The following is a 21,482-nucleotide window of genomic DNA, read 5'->3' as shown; positions in this document are numbered from 1 at the left end:
AGAGAAACACTAGCTACTGTAATAGATAAACCCTGCAGAAACTTCAGTGGCTTAAAACAGTAGACATTTCTGTGCTCATTTAAAATCCAGTCACCTGTGGGGATGGAGGGGGCCCAGACTAATGATGCTCTGCCATCTTCAAACCATGGTTTCCAGGTTGCCCTGGGTGTCAGTGGCCTGCCAGCAGTGTTGGAGAAGAGAGTGAAAGAGCATGATTGTCTGGGAGGCTTTTGTATACCAGGCCTAGGATAGGAGCTAGTGACCAAGGCTAAAAGAGAGATGGTTGAGAATAGGCATCTGTCTACTGGATAGGTGGTGAATTTGGTGTGTGTGGGTGTTTATTTGCAGAAAATGGTTGAGGTGGCTCTGAGAAGAGTGAGGTGCAGGACCTGCGCAACCCCAGGAGGGAATGGAGAAGCTCCCGCCTCTATGGGCAGAGTTCGGGAAGGGCCAAGGGGCCTAGGACTTGTTCCTGGTAAAGAAGGCAAGTGATGCAAAGGTGGGAGAGAGGTCCCTGGGTCGGGGAAGAGGATGCTGAGAACTGGGGTGTTAGTACACCTTTGTGGTGAGCTTCTTAAAGGCTAGGGAGACACTGTTTATCTTTTTTAGGATAAGAAAATTGATGCAGTGGTGCCTTGATAAAGGGCACACAACTAATTGGCAGCAGAGAAATGAGCTAGGGCCTGGGTCTTTTGACATCAAAGCCCCTGCTAGTGAGACCCAGGAAACATCCCACTGGGAGGGCTGGAAAACCTGGGCTCTGAAGAAGTTGGTTTGAAGTAAACCGTTGGGCACGGGGTTGGAAGAGCACTTGCGGTGGCCTATTCCTTTATAGGTAACTCACCCTTTGCCTGCATCTACTGGATGGGAGGTGATTTTGGGGTGTGTGGGTGTTTATTTGCACAAAATGGTGGTGGGAGCTGTGAGAAGAGTGAGGCAGGACCTGTGCAAACACAGGAGGGAATGAAGAGGCTCCTGCCTCGATGGACAGAGCTTGGGAAGGGCTTGGGGGCCTAGGACTGGTTCCTGGTAAAGGAGGAAGGGCAAAAATCCTAAGGCAGGACTGTTCTTAATGAATTCAAGGACTGAAAGGAGACCAGGTTGGTACAATACTAAGAGGAGGAGAGGTGTATGAGAAGATACTGGAGCGCAAAGCAGGTCCCATATCACTCAAGAACTTACAGGGCATAGCAAGGCATTAAGATTCTATTCTAAGGTCAGTGAGAAGCCATTGTATATTTTGAGTGTGGGGTGGTATGATGGCCTGATTTATAGTTTAAAAAGACCACCCAGACTGTTGTATGGAGAATGGGTAGAGGGGAGGCCAGAATATAAATTGAGTGTAGTCGGTGGGGGAAAAGGAGGAATTCAAGAGGAGATGAAAGTCTGGAGCTTAAAGAAGAGGTTCAGGCTGGAAAATACAATTTGATCCAGTATTTCCTGTTAGCTCACTCCCTGTTCTTAGCCAGGCTTCCTGCGAGTAGCCTTATCCATGGTCTCTACTTCCTCACCTCCTGCAATTTAACCCTCTGTACTCTGGCCTCTGTCACTGCCACTTACTTCCCTGAAATGTCTCAGGCAAAGGGCACCTTAGGCCCTTTGTGGTTACCTAAGTCTAGGCCTTTTAGCCCTTGTCTGACTTGGTTTGCGTTCCTTCACACTGTGAGCGACTTCTGCCTTGAAAGGCCCTCCTCCTTAGCCCTTCTGTCTTTCTGGCCCGTCTCTCTTTCTGACCCATCATTCTGTGGCCCCTTTCTGGTCCCCAAGTCCTCAGGCCGCCCTGAAATGTTAGCATTCCCCAGTCTTCTGGGTTTCCAGTTGGTCCTCCTGGCTTCCCCTGTGCCCCTCTGCATAGAATAAACCCTATCCTGCCCATTAGGCCAACACTCCTTGCCTTTCCAGCTTCGTCTCAGGTGTCCCTCCTCCAAAAGCCTTCTCTGACCCCTCGGGCTGGGTAGGCGCCACTTCTCCTTTTCCATTTCTCCTGGAGCATAAAGTAGATTACCTCTGTGATAGCACTTAGCACCCTGTTGACTTGTCTCCCCAGTCTAGTAGTGCTTGAAGGATAGAGTTACAATGAAATACTGCGTGATCTAGGACAAAGATTGCTTTCTCCAGTTCAGGTGAAAGCCACACTTTATAATGAAGGTATCTATACTTGATTGTATATCCTTTAATAGTGCATTCATTTCTCACTGGGTCTGAAGGCTGGAATTCTGGTATAATATATTCTATGAACAGATTAATTTAACTAGAAATAATCAGTGTCTCAATTTTCTGAAAGAAAAAAAAAATGACTAAGAATCTGAATTGCTTCAAAAGGGCTTCTGAAGCCTTGAATTTCTTGCCTGGTAATTTGGATCTCCACTCCTACCCTCCCATCCCAAAGCCTGTTACATGTGTCTCGTATTTTGTGATTCCACAGTTCTGGGTTTGACATTACAATTGCCTCTATGGTGATGAGCACTAACATTCTTGTGTGCTGAATTGTGATAGCCGTCAAAGGCAGCAAATAGACTGAATGAAAGATGAGCTTCTGCCTTTATATCCTTCTCTCCTGCTACCCAACTCATTGTGGTGAAGGAAAAAGAAAACGCGGGTGGAGACTGCACTATATGCTTAGGTATACAAATCATACATCTGGAGTTTCAGGAAGGTTTTGGGTGGTTAATGTCACTAAACTCTCATGCTTGGCTTTTTTTTTTTTTTTTGAGACAGAGTCTCCTTCTGTCGCCCAGGCTGGAATGCAGTGGTGTAATATTTGGCTTACTGCAACCTCTGCCTTCCAGGTTCAAGCGATTCTCCTGCCTCAGCCTCCTGAGTAACTGGGAATACAGGTGCCTGCCACCATGCCTGGCTAATTTTTGTATTTTTAGTAGAGATAGGGTTTCGCCGTGTTGGCAAAGCTGGTCTCGAACTCATGACCTCAAGTGATCCACCTGCCTCAGCCTCCCAAAGTGCTGGGATTACAGGCATGAGCCACCGCACCTAGCCTCATGCTTGTCCTTCATATGTCTTTTTCTACTCTTGAATTTTTTCTTTTTGTCTTTCTCAGCTCCAAATTCACTCTATCATTTTTGGCAGGTGGAACAAAGAAAATATAATGTTGAATCACTTTCTTCTCAGTGGCTGTGATTTTTAGAATATTTCTTGATTTTTTTCAATGTTTAGTTTTCTGAGCCTAGCAGAGCAAAAAAGCAATGATGCCTTTGATTAAATGAAACCCTTAGCATAATTACTCAAAATCATGTGACACATTATCCTTGTGCCTTTTTTGATATAGTGTTGGGCTGATTAATTTATCTTTAAGAAAAAACATTATAGAGTTGTTATTTACCTTTAACTAGAATGCCTCTCAAATGGAATAAGACTGCCCAAGTAAATGTAATAGCAGACTAAATTTGAGCTGTTATATTATTCTCTGAAGGTTTTGTTGTTAGCAGGGTGAGAAATGCTGGCACATAGGAGCTGCACTCTATTGATTCCCAATTATGTTTATTTCTGGTGTCCAAATAAGACATTAGGATTGCAGACTTTCAGGTAGGAAGTGACCACAGGGTTTTCCAGTATGCCCACTGGTGAGATGCCAACTCATCATCTTACGTAGGGGACACCTCTTGGTTAGCACAAGAACAGTCTTCCTCATAGGAAGCCACAATATTTGTCCTGGGACTCTTGACCCACTGGACTTCCTTAGTCTTTCCCATCATATATAACATATGCAACCCTTCAAGTACCTGAAGAAGCTTTCTTCACTTTCATCTCCCAAGTCCCTCTCTTCAGATTCTGGATCCCTGGTTTCTTCAGATGTAAACTTCCTCCTTAGTCTGCATATTGTGATCCTAATGAATTATCCTGAGGTTTTGTTAGCATTGTAATGGTTCAGTCCCTTACTGAACTTACTCCTGGCTGACACCCACTCTCATGGAACTCCCCTCTGAATGTAGGTTCTAAAACATGTATTCAATGAAGTATTTCTAGCTCAGTGATCTTACTAGCATAGTTTTACTGCTATGTTTTGTTACATTTGTTAATATTGTAATATACTTCCTCTAAAAGTAAACAAAGGCTTTTAAGCCCTAGGGTGCAGGTAAGATGCCAGTAAGGCTGTAGAATTTGATTTCCAGCTAGAGGAGACTTAACCAACTTCAGTTTGGTCTGATTATAAAAGCAAGCATTTATTGAGCCCTCATAGCATGTCACTCACTGTGCTAAGGACTGCTACATGTATCATTAACCCTGTGTTAATAGTAGTGTCATTAATAGTGGATAGTGTTATTGACCTCATTTTAATGCTGAAGAAATGGAGGTTTGGAAAGGCTGGGGCATGCTCCATGTTTCACATGTCACAGTGTGACCCAGAGCAACGAGCTCCTAATGTGCCACTATGCTGCTGCTTTAATGCCTTCCTGCTGGGTAATGCTGTGTGTACAGTTCCTTTCTCTTGTAGTTTGTATTTACTTCTCTGGTCTTCTTAAAATATAAATTAAAAAAAAAAAGAATTGGATGACTCTTTTTAACTCACCAGGGCATCTGGAAGAGCCCTCTGCACATGGCGGGTGCTGACAGCTAAGGCTGTCCTTAGCTCTATATCTTTAGACTCAATAGAAATAGATGAAACTTCTGTGAGTTCTTCAGTCTTGGGATGACTAGGGCCACTCTAGACCTCGTAAGTGCATCTTAAACCAGTAAAAGTCTGACACATTATGGTGGGCTAGGACTCAGCTGAGGGGTGTTTCCTTTAACTCGCCTTTGGGCACCTGGACAGCACAGACCAAATGGGAGAAAATATGGCCGTTGTCATTAAAGTTGGACTGGCAGTCAGTTGCCTTTATTCAGTCCTGGCTCTGCCTTACATACTTACTTACCCTGGGTAACTAGGTCCCCATTTCCTCACTTGCTCTGGGAATTGGAAAGGAGAGAAAGGTGTGTGTAGGGGGGTTACTTCATATTCTTTCCCACTCCATCCGAGGCTAACACAACCCTTTGGTTTTGGAGAGTCCATTCTTGTGCTCTATTTTCTAACTCCACATGAAACCATGGCACAATAGGAAAGATGGGATGTTTGCGAGGCTGCTATGTTTCCCCTTCCCCCAGTCTCTGAGAGATTGGTAATTTGGACACATTTATTAGTTTGAGATAAAACTGGGACTCACTGACTGAGGCTGGACTGAAGATGTAAAACATGGGGGGGCCTAGAACTTCTTGTCAATTCACAGGGTCCCAAGGGTTTAGAAGCTGATGTTATTCCTCTGGGGTCTGAGGAGAATGGCTCAGCTGTGGGACCAACTCAGGCCTATTGGGGGAACACAGGCTAGCCTTGGGAGTTTTGAATCATCAATACTTGGGAGTATTTTAGAATTATCAGATCCTGCCTGCATGTGCATCTCAATCTGAAACCCCAGAACTGCCATTCTCCTTGTATTGATTCAAGATATAAATGATTCTGGAATTCTATAGACAGGACTTTATCTGTCAGAGTCCCAACAGGAAACGTTGGCATTCTCAACTTAGGATAATTCCAAGAGAGTTTACTTCAAGAGGTATGGGCAGGATGTAGAGAAAACCATAAGGGATAGTGCAGGAACCAGGGTTTATAGTGATGGTGGAGCTGTTACTACCCCTAGCTCCAAAGAGACAAATGGATGAAAATGGATGAAAGTAGTTATCAGGAGCCAGAAGAGATTGTCATTATCAAGTGTCAAGAGGTTACCTTGAGAGGAGCAGTGACTTTTGGTTGAGGGATGCATACGCCACAAGTAGAATGAATTCTCAACTTTATTCCCTCCCTCGCCTCTCCCTTCCTCCCCCGATCTCTTTCTGGGACTTAGCATTGGCTAAACCCAATCAGAGGTCAAGGTCATAGGGACCTGTTGATGTGATTCATAATGATTAGCCTGCCAAGACAGAGAGCAGGGTAGAGAAAGTTGGAGTGGGCATCTGGGAAATAGTAGACTTAAGGACCCCTGTAGTTTTAGAATGGGAAGGGCTCATGTGCACGTGTGTGGCAGAAGGTGGGGAAAAAAGGATGAGATGAGCATTTCTTGAGCATCACCATGTGCTAGGGACTTTCTTGTGACATCACCTTTTGGGGCAAGCAGTATTATTTCCATGTTATAGGTGTGGAAAACTTGAGCTCAGATCTCTTGGCCCTAAGTCAACTCAGTCCTGGTGATCCCTGTGGTGACAGGTAGTATTTGGATATTTCTCTTGTCTTACTTTCTCTGTGGCCCATTCCAGAAAGCCGCATTTCATACATAGTATTGCTGGGAGAACAGTGAGGACTGTAACAGAGCTGCCATGTATTTTTTTTTTTTTTTTTTTTTTTTACTTTATGAACTTGAGGAGAAGGGAAAAGAAGAGGAAAAAAACTCAACTTGGCATGAGTGATGTTAAGTGAGATCAAATAAGGTGAAAAGCAAAATAGACTCCAGAAATTTAGTTTTGCTTTTACCCAAAGTTCATGGGCAGTTGCTGTACAAAGTCCTTTTTGCTTTCCACAAATGTTAAGCACTTTTAATAACATGAATCTCATTATCTTTACTTTTTGGTTGTTTATGAACTTAAATAGCATTATAAAGGACAACCAACTGAACGAGAAGATCAAACTGTGTGTGTCACCTTTTACTATTTCATTTCTTGTGAATGTACAAATTCTTACACTTGTAATGAGTTAGTTATTTTGGCTCCTGATAATTTTTTTTTTTTTTTGAGACGGAGTCTCGCTGTGTCGCCCAGGCTGGAGTGCAGTGGCGCAATCTTGGCTCACTGCAAGCTCCGCCTCCCGGGTTCAGGCCATTCTCCTGCCTCAGCCTCCTGAGTAGCTGGGACTACAGGTGCCCGCTACCACGCCTGGCTAACTTTTTTGTATTTTTAGTAGAGATGGGGTTTCACCATGTTAGCCAGGATGGTCTCGATCTCCCGCCTCGACCTCCCCAAAGTGCTGGGATTACAGGCGTGAGCCACCGCGCCTGGCTGGCTCCTGATAAATTTATTATAAGAGTATTGTACAGCCAACAGTGAAATAGAAAGTTTAAATTTTTTAAAAAGGGAATTCTAATACTCTAGAAAATTCTTGGATTTTCTTTTTTCCTACTTTTTGATCACATGCATGCATAATTTTATATGGCTAGAATTATACAAGTTTGTATTGTTCCCATGTCATTGTAAGCATTTTTCCATGTTGCTATGTAACCTGCATAATTATATATGATAGTTTCTCAGTTTACCTTAAATATTCTCTTATTATATATTTTTAATTTTTTATGCCTTGCTGCATTCTATGAAAAGGATTGCATTCTACTGAAGTGTTTTATGTATTATTTTTCTTTATAAATATTGTTTATTTGCATCTCAGGCAACTAGTTTCCCCACCCCTCCCTCTTTTGTTCTTCTGGAAGAAGAAATGGAATTATTTCTTTAGGATAATTTTGGGAGTGGAATGAGCAACTCTGAAGCTACATCAAGGAACTGGAAATATAGTAGTTTGAGGGATAGCTGAGAGAAGAGTACAATTGAAATAAGTCATTAATACAGAGTTTTTACTTAAAATATTAATGTGGGCTGGGCGCAGGGGCTCATGCCTATGTATAATCCCAGCGCTTTGGGAGGCCGAGGCGCATGGATCACTTGAGGTCAGGAGTTCAAGACCAGTCTGGCCAACACGTTGAAAACCTATCTCTACCAAAAAATATAAAAATTAGCCAGGTGTGATGGCACATGCCTATGGTCTGGCTGAGGTGGGAGGATCGCCTGAACCCAGGAGGCAGAGATTACAGTGAGCAGAGATTGTGTCACTGCACTCCAGCCTAGGCAACAGAGCAAGACTCCATCTCAAAAAATCAATCAATAAATAATGTGGATTTTTATTAAATCTTAGGTTTTAAAAACTATTGCTAAGGCCAGGCACAGTGGCTCATGCCTGTAATCCCAGCACTTTGGGAGGCTGAGGTGGATGGATCACTTGAGGTCGGGAGTTCGAGACTAGCCTGGCCAACATGTTGAAACTCCATCTCTACTAAAAATACCAAAATTACCCAGGTGTGGTGGGGGGGTGCCTGTAATCCCAGCTACTCGGGAGGCTGAGGCAGGAGAATCACTTGAACCCAGGAGGCAGGGGTTGCAGTTAGCCGAGATCATATCGCTGTACTTCAGCCTGGGAGACAGAGTGGGACTCCATCTCAAAACAACAACAACAACAAACTATTACTAAATGAGAACTTAGACATCATTTACTCATAAGTTTAAGGTATGACATCATTTACATACAAAATTTAGCTGTTAATTCTAAATTGTTAAGTTTTAAAAATTTTGTTGTCAGGTAAATTGAATGTAGCATAATTCTAAACAAATCTTGGATTAATGTCATTGACCCCAAGCATCCTCTAGCCCTGGAATATTAGCATTGGCCTGTTAGTCCCCTGAGCTACTACTCCCTGGGAGGTGGTCATCCTTTCTTAACTCTTTCCAGCCCTGGGGAGCCTCGGAACTTTTGTCTATTCACTTCTTTACAAAGCTGTAGCCTTCTGGCCAGAAGGGGCTTCCTTGAATGGTGCCCATGTCCTTCCACTTGCCTTTGATTGTCTGGAGTTGTGCTTTCTGGAAAAACAGGCAGGTTTCTTCCATTAGGCAAGAAACATCAGAAAATTAGAGATCTGTTCTGGTTTTCACTCTCTGTATCCTTAGCTCCTGGCATGGTGCCTGGCACATAGCAGATGCTCAAAAACACATTTGTAGAATGAAATGTCTTGAGACAATCTTTCAGATGTGTGAATATGACCATGATGTCCCCACATTGTCACCTCTTCTTCAGGTTTAAGATCCTTCAGTTCAGCCATTCTTTTCGATAGAATTTCCAGATCCCTTTCCCTCCTTGTTTCTCACCAAACTGTGTGACCACAGTTCACTGTCAGTCACTTAGAATGTGTGACCAGACTTATAGCCAGTTCTCTAGAAGTGGTCTGATTTGTAGCAGTATACTCAAGTGTGCCTTACTTTTTTTTTTGTTTAGCAAATCTCTGGTTGTTTATATTCTTTTACGTGATCAGCTGTCAAGCCTGGTCTCTTCCAAGAGGTGCTTTTGCAATTGTTTCCTTCTAGTTTAGTGTTACTTGGGATATGATGAGGGTTCTTCAATATCCTTATGTGACTCATCAGTAAAAATGAGGAACAGGAGGGGCCCAAGGAAGAGTTTTGTGGAAACCTCCTTCCAAACTGACAATAATCCTCTAAATCCATGCTTTTCAAACTGTGATGCGCATACAAATTACCTGGGAATTTGGTTAAAATGCAGATTCTGATTCAGAAAGTGTGGGTGAGGCAGAGCTTCTGCCTTTGTAACAAGTTTTCTCTAAGCTTGTGCTGATGTTGTGGGTCTCCCTGATCATCTTTTGAGTAGCAGGGCACAGTTCTTGGGGAAAGTTGTTCATGAAAGCAAATCCTTTGGTATTTGGGTAGCTGTGCTGTACCCATCAGAGCCCCCAGCAGATACTATCTGATGCCGGTATTTGACACCCTATAATCAAACGTGCGTCTCCCACCTCACTAGGTAGATGAAGAAAACAACAGCAGGGCTGTCTTGCCAGCTTCCAAATGGTGGCACACCTCTGTGTATGTTCAATTGGACCTTTTATTCTAGCCAGACAAGCTGTTACCCAACATACTTAGTATCTTTTCAAGTTTCTTGTCATCTGGACATCTGATAAAGTGGTTGTGTATACTGTTTTTTTGAGTTATTAATCTGAGATACTCTCACATACCAGAAAGTTACAGAAAAGAGACAGTCAACAGTTTTTTAAGCATTGACTAGAAAGTACAGTGTTACTGATAAAATTCTTTTATAAGAAATGTTATGGAGCATCCAATTTTTTTCTTACTCTATTGGAATTTGGATAAAATGGATGCACTGTTGAAATTACATTCCTAAACTGAAAGGTACTCATGCAAAGGGCAGCTTTTGAATCGTAGATGAGCAAGTGAGTTCTGTAGAAACACAGAGTAGAGAGTTCGTGATCACCTGAACTCCCTTTTCTCCAAGTTTTTAATCTTTTAGCTTAGGGGAGAGGTGCTTTTCTCTTGCCCTTTGTACATGGCAAACAGCACTGTGACCCATACTTTTTTGGTCATTTCAAAACAAAATTACTATTAAGCATTGGTTAGAAAGTAAAGAAGTTTAGACAACAAAGCATTTGCACTTGTTTATTTTGTAGAGCTCATTGTGACCTGGTCAGTGGGACAGGACAGTTCTGTATACTGTTGATTAATATGTTCAGATAATTCTGGTTCCTAAATATTAGAGACAGTGTCTTCCTAATGTGTCACAAAAGTTGAATCCTGTAACTAGACATTAAATTCAAAAGTCCCAATCGGAGGATAAAGACAACAGCAAAAAACCCCAAAGCTTTGACACTGACAATTCAGCTGCTCTATTTTCAGTAAAAAATAAGCAATAATGCCAATATTCAATCCAGATTGAAAATGAAATGACTTGGATGTATTAATAGTAATTGAATTATAGAACTCTTTTTTTTTTTTTTTTTAAAGATGAGGTCTTGCTGTGTTCCCCAGGCTGGTGTTGAACTCTCCTGGCTCAAGCGGTTCTCCAGCCTCAGCCTCCTAAATAGCTGGGATTACACGTGCACGCCACCTTGCCAGGCTTGAATGATAGAACTTAAAAACAACTAGAGTGCCATTAACTTACCCCTAAATAACAATAGTTCTTTAATATCATCTAATACTCAGTCTATATTTAAATTTCCCTGATTGCTCAAAAATGCATTTTTTTTAGATTCATGCTTTACTTTTAATTGATGGTCCATACAGAAACTTTTGTAGGTTTTGAATATATACATATATAAACTTATATCTGTGTGTGTATACATATGCATACACAAACACGTGTGTCATACATGTATGTGTGTATACGTATACACACATATATTCCAAACCCACAAAATATATATATAGTATATATATATTCTTGTCCATCAATCTTTTATTTATGTAACCACAGCTTTCATATGGTACTTATGCTCTGTGCTTGCTGAATTATTAACAAAGAAAAGTGTAGTCATTTCTATCATAATTACTGCGTCTTCGTTAGAAGAGATTTAAAAAGTTGATGCAGCCACCCTTTCCAATCCTGTACTAACATGGTGTTAGCATCTTCTTAGAGATGCTGCCGTAATCCTAATTCTGCAACATTTGTGTCATTTTGAATTTGCCTTTATCTGGCAGCATTTCTCATCTACTTCCACATATTTTTAAGATTTGTTGTGACTTCTGTTCTCTGATCTTCTCTTTCTATATGGATTACTGACCTTGAATTTATGCAGCTTCTCTTTCGGTTGTGGAAAGAACACTGCATGGGGGAAAAAGTCTGAGTTCACATCTCAGCTCCGTGTGGGGAAAAATGTCTGGATTCAAATCTCAGCTCCATCACTTACTAGCTGTATGACCTGAGGCAATGTATTTAACTTCCCCAATTACTTTGTAATTGAGCAACATATTTACTTCCCTTTCAGTGGGCTTCATCAAACAATACCACAGATTGCTTAAAATATCCTAAAGCTCCCCAAAGTTGTAGGCAGGGAGGAAGCAAATTATTGGGTCACTGCTTATTGTCCCAAACTACAAGTTAGCATTGCCTAAGGAGCCAGGTTGGGAGGCCCCCAGATGAAGAAAGTGGGAGAGGAGATGGTAACTAATTAACTGAGTCCCTGTAGCCACTTTTCCACATGCTCATTTAGACCTTGAAGCTGTCCTGGAGATTTTATGATTTAAGAAACTGGCTCTGCCATCGTAGCCAAATGGTTAAGATCAGTAGCTTGGGTTGAAATACCTGCCTTCCTACTGCATACTAGTAGCTGTATGACCTAAGGCAGGTCCCTTCACCTCTCTGCATCTGTTTTCTCATCAGACACAGAGATAACTCAGATTCTGCTTCATACAATGTTTGTGAGGATTAAATGAAACAAGTGACCAGATGCAGTAACATGTGCCTATTGTCCCAGCTACTTGGGAGGCTGGGGTGGGAGGATCGCTTTAGCCCAGGAGTTAGGGCTGTAGTACGCTATGCCAGTCGGGGGTCCACACTGAGTTTGGCATCAATATGGTGACCTCCTGGGAGCAGGGAACCCCCAGGTTGCCTAAGGAGGAGTGAACCTGTCTAGGTCAGAAACAAAGAAGGTCAAAACTCTCATGCAGATCAGTAGTGGGATTGTGCCTGTGAATAGCCACTGTACTCCAGCCTGAGCAACAGAGTGAGACCCTGTCTCTAAGAGAAATAAAATCTATTCTGTTGTACTGGCAAAATAAATAAATAAATAGTAAGAAATGTGTGAGGTTTCAAGCATAGTACCTGGCACATAATCAGCATTCAATAACACAAACTGTTACTCATCTTTTACTTCTCTTTAGAGCTAGTCTTTTTAAAGGAAGACTGTGGAGTTCTAGTGACTTTTAATAAAATTCATAGTAGTGACTACAGACTAAGCAGATTTTCTAACAACCATAATGGAACTTTGTCAAACATGAATGCTTTCCTTTCAAATTGGTTATCTTGAAAGCCTCTTATTTTAATGTTGCCCCAATGTTTGGCGTTATTATTAGTTTTTAGTTTCTAGGTTTCTTTTTGTTGAAACTACAACTAGGATAGAAGTGCATACTTACATAATTCAAATTAGTTATTTCCATGTTTTCAGCAATCTTTTATTGACCACCTACTATTTGTCAGGCTTCTGCTAGGCACTTGGAATATGGCCATGAACCAAGTAAGACAGGATCATTTCTCGGTGGCATTTGTAATCTAGGGGGCAGAGAGCTTTCATTGGCACCTTGGATTATGTTAAAAAAAAAAAAAGTGACAGTCTTAAATAACATTGTTAAAGCTGCTGAAAGGAAATGGACAAATTTTCAAATGTTTGGTAGATATAGCCAAACCTTTTATTAGTACAATAAGATTGCATCCTTGGCATGTTACCTAAAAGGAAGACAGATGCCTTCTTTATGAATAAAATGAGATGTACTGAGGGAGACACTACTCTGTAACCAGTGCAATAATGTAACTAGCACTTTAAATTCAAATTTGGAGTAAAACAAGGAGCACCGTTATTTTTCTCTGTTTGACTGTGACTTTGGAACCACTCATTCATGAACTAGAAATGTGAGGCATAGTTACATTAAACAACACACCTGACAAAGTTATTTACCAATGACCTGGTAATTATTGAAAATGGTTATATATTCAAGAATATTTGTGCTGAGTGCTGTGGCTCATGCCTGTAATCCCAGCACTTTGGGAGGCTGAGGCAGGGGGATTGCTTGAGCCCAGGAGTTGAGACCAGCCTGGGCAACAAAGTGAGACCCTGTCTCCCTGTCTCTACAAAAAAATAAAAAAAAATTAACTGGACATGACATGAATGCCTATAGTCCCAGCTATTTGAGAGGCTGAGGTGGGAGTATCACTTGGGCCCAAGAGGTTGAGGTTGCCGTGGAAGCCATGATTGCGCCACTGCATTCCGGACTGAGTGACAGTGAGACCCTGTCTCAAAAAAAGAAAAAACTATTTGTTAGATTCCATTAATTAGCATGTCTAAAACTGTGCTGATTCTTCTAAAAAGTTTCTAAATATATGTCTATTCAATGTAACATCTAAGTATTAAATAATTGCAAAACACATACAATTAAATGAATGAAATTATAGAGTCCTGAAATTCAAAGTCACTTTAGAGATAATTTAGGATACCCACCCTTATAGTATGAAAATGCCTGCAGCTATTTTCCAACACCTCTAGTGATGGAGAATGACTAACTATAGACCAGGGGTCATAGACATATAATATAAAGGTAGGAATTTGTTAGTTATAAGACAAGAGTGGTAGTTACATATATGGCAAACTTTTGGGCCCTATTTGTCATACAATTTATTTCAAAATATCATTCTGGCTAGCTAAGATTTGTCTTCTGCAGGCTGGTTTCTGCCTGTGCACCACCAGTGTGTTGCCCTTCAAGAAAATTTTGGCATTGCCTAGGGAAACATCTCAAGATCTTTTCATTTTCTAAATTTGTAATAAACATTAGAGAATATAATTTTTAACCATGTATCCATTTAGCAGATATTTATTAAGTGACTACTGTGTGCCTGTAACTTTTCTAGGCAAAAGGGATGGTAGTATTCAGCAAAAAGTCACTACCACCATGGAGATTTCAAATTCATGAATGAGTGGCTCTAAAGTCAAAGGCTGGGAACGGTGGCTCACACCTGTAATTCCACCACTTTGGGATGCCAAGGTGGGTGGATTGCTTGAGGCCATGAGTTCAAGACCAGCCTGGGCAACATGGCAAAACCCTATCTGTGCAAAAAATACAAAAATTAGCCAGGTGTGGTGGCATGTGCCTATAGTCCTGGAAGGCTAAAGTGGGGAGGATCGCTTGAGCCCAGAAGGTGGAGGTTGCAGTGAGCTGAGATTGTGCTACTACACTTCAGCCTGGGCAGTAGGGTGAGACCCTGTCTCAGAAATAAATAAATAATAAAATGAAGTCCTTGCTTTACTCCAAATTTGATTTTAAAGGGCTGGTTATATCATCACAGTGCATATAGAGTGGTGTCTTTCTTAATACATCCCATGATATTTTATATTTTACACATGAGAGTATATTATCTATTGCTACATAATAAATGACTCAAAGTAGCATCTTAAAACAACAAATACCTGTTATGTAACAGAAATGGGTTGAGAATCTGAGCAGGGCTTAATGGGTGCCTCTGGCTCACAGTCTCTCATGAGATTGCAGTCAAGCTGTAGGTTGGAGTTGCAGTCTCATCTAAAGGATTGATTCAGGACAGGGATGGCCCCACTACCAAGCTTACTCACATGGTTGTTGCTAGGCCTCAGTCTCTCACCATAAGTACCCATCTATAGGGATGCCTCATGACTTGGTGTATTGGCTTCCCCTCGGGGCATGATCCAAGAGAAAGTAAGAAACAGAACCCAGGATGGAAGTCATGGTCTTTATATGACTTAATCTTGGAAGTGACGTTTCATCATATCTGCTGTATTTGTTAGAAGTGAGTCAGTAAGTCTGGCCTACACTCAAGGAGATGAGGTTTCACAAAAGCATGAATACCAGGACACAGAGATCATTAGGGGCCATCTTAGAGCCTGCCTAACACAGAAGGTAAGACATATTATAAATAAATATAATGTGTCAAATGGTAATACATGCTGTAAAGAAAAAATAGAGCAGAATAAGGGAATAGAGAATGATAGAATGGAAGTCTGACTGCTACTTGGGGTGGTGTAGTCAGGGGAGGCCTCTCTAAACAGTAATATTTAAGCAGAGTTCTGAGGAAGATAAAGGGAACAGGTGTGGATTCCTGGGATAAATGATTGATTCCTGTTATTCAAATCAGAATGAATAGTAAGTCAAAGGCCTCAAGTCAGCAGCATGTTTGAGGAATAGCACAGAGTTCATGTGTATTAGTCTATTCTTATACTGCTATAAAGATACTACCTGAGACTGGGTAATTTATTAACAAAAGCAGTTTAATTCACAGTTCCACATGACTGATGAGGCCTCAACTTACAGTCATGGTGGAAGGGGAAGCAGGCACTATCTTCACAAGGTGGCAGGAGAGAGAGAGAGCTCAGGGGAAACTGCCACTTTTAAATAATCAGGTATCGTGAGAGAACTCCCTCACTATCATGAGAACAGCATGGAGAAACCACCCCCATATCCAATCACCTCCCACCAGGTCCCTCCTTTGACATGTGGGAATTACAATTTGAGAGGAGATTTGGGTGGGGACACAGAGCAAAACTCTGTGATTACCAGAGGTGTGGAGTAATCAAGGGGAGAAGAGAAGAGATGAGGTTATAGAGTAATGGGAGTGGGGAAGATAGATCATGCAGGGCTTTTAGCCCATGGAAAGGATTTTTGTTTGTACTCTGAAATGGGAAGCCATTGGAGGGTTTTGAGCAGAGATAAGAAAAGAATAGAGAGAAGGAAAGAGTAGCAACATTCCAAGAGTTCTCATATAAGAATTACAAGGAATCTTGACTATAATAAGTATGACTTACAGAAGACTTTTCGACAGCAGCAATCAAGGCTGAAAGACAATGGAACAAAGTGCTTTGAGGAAAAAACTGTCAACTGAGAATAAACTGCCATGCAAGAGTGTGATATCAAGTTAGACTATCAGTAGATCTCAAGTTAACTATAATTCAAGAGTGTGAGTGAAATGGCTTTTTTCAAAGACTGAAGTTTATCATTCACTGACCATTGCTAAAAAACCCCTTAGGAAGTACAAAAAATGAATGCAGAAGGAAGGATTAGGAGACAGGCAGCAATGATACAATTCATAAACTTGACAGTAGCCATCTTTCTGAAAGTTTTTTTAATGTTTTCAATAATAAGTGGCTAATTTTGGGTAATGGGAATGAGTAAGTGTGTTTTCTATTTGTCTTTATAATTTTTTGCATTTTTAATTGAAAAGAGACTTTACAAGTATTCAAGAAAGTGCATTCTCAACAGTGACTACTACTCTGATGCTATTATAATGTTTCTCATCCTTGTCAATATAAGAACTCTTCGCTGATAGTTTAAAATGATAATAGCATTTATTGATCATTTACTCTGTACTAGGCATACTATGCTAAACCTTTTGTATGTATCATCTCATTTAATCCTTAATAGTTCTGTGTGAAAGGCACTATTGCTATTTCTCTTTTACAAATGAAGAAACTGATGCTATGAAAGTTGAGTAACTCTGTGATAACACTAGTTATTAAGTAGCACAGCCAAGATAACACCAGCTAGTGAACAGCACGGCTAAAACAAGAACCTGGGAAGTTTTGACCCTATAATTCATGCTTCTAACTGCTACACTGTTTTCTCCCTTCTTCTACCCAGTTTTGATTACTTTATTTTGATAAATGGTATCAGTTTATTGATACAGTAAATTAAACTGGACTTCTCTTGAAAATAATTTGACAATGATGCCTTGCTGCATTTACTATTACAGAATTTTATAAACAAAAGAGATTTTAATGAACTAGTTCAGCTCCCTCATTTTATAAACAGGGAAACAGAGGCTCAAACAAGTTAACTGACATGTCGAAGGCCACACAGGTGATAGCAGCAACATTTAGAAGACGGGCTTCCTAACACCAACATTAGTATTATTTCCTCTGGAATCTGAGTATTTAGCCTTAAAAAAGTTCAGGGTTCTATTGAAATGGCTTCAGTAAGTAAATGATTTGTCCAGAGATGCTTATTCTGTAAGTTGGCATTCATATACCAATATTGATGTAAATGCCTTCCATGGAGAAGAGTGGCAGACAGAACCCTTCACCTCAAGTAATTTACAGTTTAGTGAGGATATAGAGGAATAAAAAGAAATTATAGTTTAGCATGTTAGGTTCCATAAGAGGGATAAAACAGAATGGCAAGCAGAAGGACCATCGACCCAGTATTTGCAGTGGGGAGATGCAAGGGTAGTTAGAGAAAGCTTCTTAGAGAAAGAAGTGTTTATGCTGAAACCTGAAGGACCAGTAAGAGTGTACCAAGTCAAGGGATGGGAGAGGAAGTATATGGAGGAAGAAAGGTGTACCAGATAGTAAGGGGAAAAACTATGAGGCAAGTGAATGCTTGTATCTAGGACCCTAAAGTAATGAAACATAGCTAGTGAGAGCATGCTGTGTAGGGGGTAGGATGGAGCTTAGGAGAGAGGGGTGGTTAGTTTGGTGGAGGATGAGGCTGGAGAGGTGATAAAGGCTTAGATCCAGATCATAACATCCCTAGATTTGATGCTGAGGGTTTGATGAAGGGCTCCCGAAAACTTTCCAGGATGAGAGCAATCAATCAGATTTTTAGTGAGAAAGGTTAAACCTGGAACAGTAAGGAAAATGATTGCAGAGAGCTTCAAGGCTGGGGTCTTGATGAGAAAGGCTAGTCCTTTGAGAAAATATATAACTATAGGGACCAACAGACAGATTGAAGATTTAGGAAGTGGAGAACTGGCCATTGTTGGATACTGGTGAAAGGTGAGGGGTTGGGCACTTGGGTATACACTGAGATGGGCAACATAGGGAGTGGGTCAGGCCTAAGGGAGATGATGATTCTGGTTTGGGACATGTTGAACCTAGGAGGTAGTGGGCCATCCAAGAGGAGATACCTAATGGGCAGCTTGCTCTGTGGTGAGAGAAAGCTGGCTTTGGGGATAGTTGGCAGGTAAGATGGGACTTGAAGCAATTGGAGAATAGAAGATCAGCAAGGAAAGTGAGTGGCCTGAGAAGAGGAGAGAGTCTAGGATAGCATGCTGCTTGGCACCTTGTAAGTACCCAAATGTTTATAAATGCATTTATTTGATAAACAACTGTATTCCTTCTTAAGTAATTAGGTAATAGGCATTCCTTATTTGGTAATTGAAACATTATGAAGCAAGTGCAATTTTCTCATTACTCTGGGGACGCTAACTCATTCTATCACAAAGGTTTGAGAAAAAGACATTTTTGTTTAATAGCCTTTCCTTTTTTCTTTTTTAAAATTACATAAATAATACACAATGCATATATATTAATACTTGTACTCTCCAAAAGATACAGAAGTACAGAGAGTAAAAAGGTTTTCTCTTCTCTCCTCATCTTCTCTCCACTCAAGACCTTTTGAAAGTAATTATCCATTACTGTTCCTAAGAGGAGCTGGGTTCTGGACAGTCTAGGTTGGAGACTGGAGAGTGTGATCCTCATGTTTGTCTTTGACTCACAGTGACCATAGATAAAAGTGATTTTTTTTTTTTTTAGATGGAGACTCGTTCTGTCGCCCAGGCTGGAGTGCAGTGGTGCGATCTCGGCTCACTGCAAGCTCCGCCTCCCAGGTTCACATCATTCTACTGCCTCAGCCTCCTGAGTAGCTGGGATACAGGCGCATGCCACCATGCCCGGCTAATTTTTTGTATTTTTAGTAGAGACAGGGTTTCACCGTGTTAGCCAGGATGGTCTCGATCTCCTGACCTCGTGATCTGCCCGCCTCAGCCTTCTAAAGTGCTGGGATTACAGGCGTGAGCTACCACGCCTGGCCCGATAAAAGTGATGTTAATGTTCAGTGACTGTCTCCCCAGGAGATGCATTTGCTTTTGCCCTTAGTGGTGTGTGACCTTGTTTTTATAGGAAGTCATTCAACTGCATAGTTAGTGGAGAGCTGAAACCCTGCATTATGGACTTTGGGAAGCTCTACCACAGCTGGACAGATGTGGAGGAGAGGGCTCTCATTTCCAGGGTATAGAAAATCACTGGCATGTGAATGCACACACACATGCACCCTGATGGCGATGTCTAAAGAGTTTTGAGGCCGGGCATGGTGGCTCACACCTGTAATACTAGTACTTTGGAAGGCCAAGGCGAGTGTATCACCTGAGCTCAGGAGTTCAAGACCAGCCTGGGCAACATAACAAAAACCCTGTTTCTACTAAAAATACAAAATTAGCTGGGCATGGTGGGGTATGCCTGTAATGTCAGCTACTTGGGAGGCTGAGGCATAAGAATGGCTTGAACCCAGGATACGGAGGTTGCAGTGAGCCAAGATCATGCCACTGCACTCCAGCCTGGGTGACAGAGCAAGACCCTGTCTCCAAAAAATGAATAAATAAATAAAACAATAAAGAGTTGTGAAAGCCTTTGGTTATGCAGTGAATTTTTAGTGTTACTACGTGTACCAGTCTCTAGCTGATCAAAATAATTATCTTTAGGAAATGTTAGAAACAGACATGAGATGTCATGTATTTTATTAGATTCCTTGTTTGCCCAGTTTAACTTCATGCAGTGTACCTGGGTTTTAGACTTGATATTTGGCCATCATTTAAAGGTGGACTTCATTAGAGGCATCGAAAGATGAATCGTGGGCTGGGTGCGGTGGCTTACGCCTGTAATCCCAGCACTTTGGGAGGCCAAGATGGATAGATCACAAGGTCAGGAGTTCGAGAACAGCCCGCCCAACGTGGTGAAACCCTGTCTCTACTAAAAATACAAAAAATTAGCCAGGCGTAATGGGGCATGCCTGTAATCCCAACTACTCAGGAGGCTGAGGCAGGAGAGTCGCTTGAACCCTGGAGGCGAAGGTTGCAGTGAGCCAAGATAGCGCCACTGTTCTCCAGCCTGGTGACAAAGCTAGACTTCGCAAAAAAAAAAAAAAAAAAAAAAAAAAGATGAATTGTGTCTAATGGACCTCTAAGACATTACTTCTCCAGTGTTAAATACGCATAAAAATATGTGGTTGAGGAAGATTGTTACTTGGTAGAGAAGATGAGAAGTTAAGTGATTGCCTTTGGCATTTGCAGCATACCACAGGATCTAGAATTTAAATGAAAAATTAGTCTCGAGCTCAAGCACTGAAAGGGTACTTAATATTTTTTTGACAGCTTGCTGATATATTTATTTTCTGGTCTTCTTCATCTTGGGGTAAATGACATCTTCATGGACTTAGTTGTTAAAGTCAGGAACCTGGGAGTCATCCTAACAACTCTGTCCCTCATGCCCAATCCACAAGAAGGACTACCGATTCTACCTGTAACACATAGGGAATCCATCTTCCCTGCCAGCACCCTAATGTGGGCCACTGTCATCATAGCCCAGGACTTCTGCAATAGCCTTCTGCCTTCTCTTTCAGCTGCTACTCACTCCCATCCACTCTACATTTCAGCCAAAGTGATCTTTTTGGAAACATAAGTCAATTATGTTACTCCCCTGCTTAAAACTTTTAAATGGCTTCCCATTGCACTTAGGATAAAATGTTTAAACACCCATCACTGTTTGCAAGGTGATATGTGACATGGCTGTGGACTAATTAACCTCATGTTGTGCTCGCCTCCATTCACCACCATCCTTCCAGTTCCTGGAGGAAGTCATCCTTTTATTTGAACCTAACTTTCTCTGTAAGCATCAAAATTTAATTACCATCTATGGTTCTTCCGCAAATAAGAAAGATTTTATGTCTGCTACTCTTTCCTACTCCCAGCTGTTTTTCAAAGTTTTTCATTAATTTTCTACATTATATCTTTTTTCTTTCAATAATTCTTATTAGCAATTGCACTTCACCTAATGTCTATTTTATCGATAATTGTGGAGTAGAGCTTTAAACCTATTTCTTTGTTCAGCACTGCTTCTTGTATCCCAAGTCATCTTTTATTTCTTGGATTCAAATTTAATTTGCTACAGTACACCTTTGAGTCTCTTCCTACTTACCCCCAGAGTACACAGTGGTGAACTTCATGGAGCAGTTGTATATACCCAAATAACTTTATTTTGCCTTCATACTTAAGTAACAGTTTTAGGGATATATGAGAGTCTATGCTTAAAATTATTTTTCCTTTTAAACTTTGTAGAAATTGCTTCATTTGTGTTTTAGCATCCGAAATTACAGATGAGAAGTCTGGTGCAAATACAATTTTCCTTTTGTTACAGTTAGCATGCTTCCTAACTGTAGCA

General features: G+C 41.1%; 1 protein-coding gene across 24 annotated transcripts in view; it reads left to right on the top strand.

The window, feature by feature from the left end:
• Positions 1-21,482, top strand: part of ZHX3 (zinc fingers and homeoboxes 3) — a 140,394-nt gene that overhangs the window by 14,871 nt on the left and 104,041 nt on the right. For 13 of the 24 annotated variants that reach the window (XM_054674245.2, XM_054674258.2, XM_054674239.2 and 10 more), the window contains exon 1: positions 2,480-2,623. The exons of 8 other annotated variants lie outside the window; for them this stretch is intronic. The gene's annotated coding sequence lies outside the window, so the exon portion shown is untranslated. 24 annotated transcript variants of the gene reach the window in all.

The sequence above is a fragment of the Pan troglodytes genome, chromosome 21 (genome assembly GCF_028858775.2).
Source record: "Pan troglodytes isolate AG18354 chromosome 21, NHGRI_mPanTro3-v2.0_pri, whole genome shotgun sequence".
NCBI classification, from domain to species: Eukaryota; Metazoa; Chordata; class Mammalia; order Primates; family Hominidae; genus Pan; species Pan troglodytes.
The sequence above is the reverse complement of the archived record's forward strand: the minus strand, read 5'-3'. Positions and strand labels throughout refer to the sequence as shown.